Here is a 1,211-nt window from a genome sequence, read left to right as displayed (position 1 = left end):
ATTTGGGGGATTTTGGGGGGAATTGGGGGATTTAAGGGAAATTTGGGGAAGATTGGGGGGGTTTGGGGGCATTTTGGGCAATTTTGGGAAATTTAAGGGGTTTTGGGGGGATTTAGGAGGGATTTTGAGACAAATTTGGAAGATTTTGGGGTGAATTTATCACATTTTGGGGTGGATTTTTGGGGTGGATTTTGGGTTGAATTTCCCCGATTTTGGGCTGGATTTTTTGGGGTGAATTTATAATATTTTGAGGTGGATTTTTGGGTTGAATTTATCACATTTTGGGGTGAATTTTTGGGGCAAATTCATCAGATTTTGGGGTGGATTTTTGGGGCGAACTTGGCCGTTTTTTGAGGTGGATTTCTGGGGTGGATTTTCGGGTTGTATTTTCCTGATTTTGGGGTGGATTTTTTGGGGTGAATTTATAAAATTTTGGGCTGAATTTACCACATTTTGATCTGGATTTTTGGGGTGGATTTTTGGGTTGAATTTATCAGATTTTGGGGTGGATTTAACAGATTTTGGGGTGTATTTTTGGGGCGAATTTGGCCAATTTTGGGGTGGATTTTTGGGTTGAATTTACCACACTTTGGGGTGGATTTTTGGGGCGAACTTGGCCGTTTCTGGGGTGTATTTTTGGGTTGAATTTTTCACATTTTGGGGTGGATTTTTGGGTTGAATTTTTCACATTTCGGGGTGGATTTTTGGGGTGAATTTCCCCGATTTCGGGGTGTATTTTTGGGTTGAATCTCCCCGGTTTCGGGCTGCCGGGGGGTCTCTCACCAGGTGGGGGCGGCGGCAGTGCGGCGTCGCCAGCAGGGCCAGGCTGTGCAGGAGGTGGAAGCGATTGGCGGTCTCGTACAGCTGGGGGCATTTTTAGGTCATTTTCCGTCATTTTGGACAATTCTCGATTTTTCTCGATTGTTTAGGGGTCATTTTTGGGTCATTTTTGGGTCATTTTTGGGGTTTTTCCCCCCCTCCTCACTCACCTCTTTCTGATACTCGTCCCGGTCACTGAGGCGCATTCCTGAGGGGGCAAAAAGGGCTCAAAGACCCCCAAAAACCCCAAAAAAATCCCCAAAAATCCCCCCAAATCCTCCCGGCACCCCCAGACCCCTCAGCCCCCCCAGATCCCCGCGTTTTTCCCCGTTTTTCCCCTTTTTATCCCTTTTTTCCCCACCGTGGGCCCCGTAGGCCGCGCCCGCCACGGC

The 1,211-nt window shown here is 47.6% G+C and overlaps 1 long non-coding RNA gene across 1 annotated transcript; it reads right to left on the bottom strand.

Annotated features, from left to right (window-relative positions):
- Positions 1-626: 626 nt before the first annotated feature.
- Positions 627-1,211, bottom strand: LOC120498251. The gene is made up of 3 exons (XR_005626653.1): positions 1,181-1,211; positions 990-1,027; positions 627-864 (listed from the first exon to the last, which is right to left on the bottom strand). It is a non-coding gene; the product is annotated as an uncharacterized LOC120498251 (long non-coding RNA).

Source organism: Passer montanus, unplaced genomic scaffold (assembly GCF_014805655.1).
Source record: "Passer montanus isolate IOZ18808 unplaced genomic scaffold, ASM1480565v1 scaffold1439, whole genome shotgun sequence".
NCBI classification, from domain to species: Eukaryota; Metazoa; Chordata; class Aves; order Passeriformes; family Passeridae; genus Passer; species Passer montanus.
Note: the sequence above shows the minus strand (reverse complement) of the source record. Positions and strands in the feature narration are given on the sequence as shown.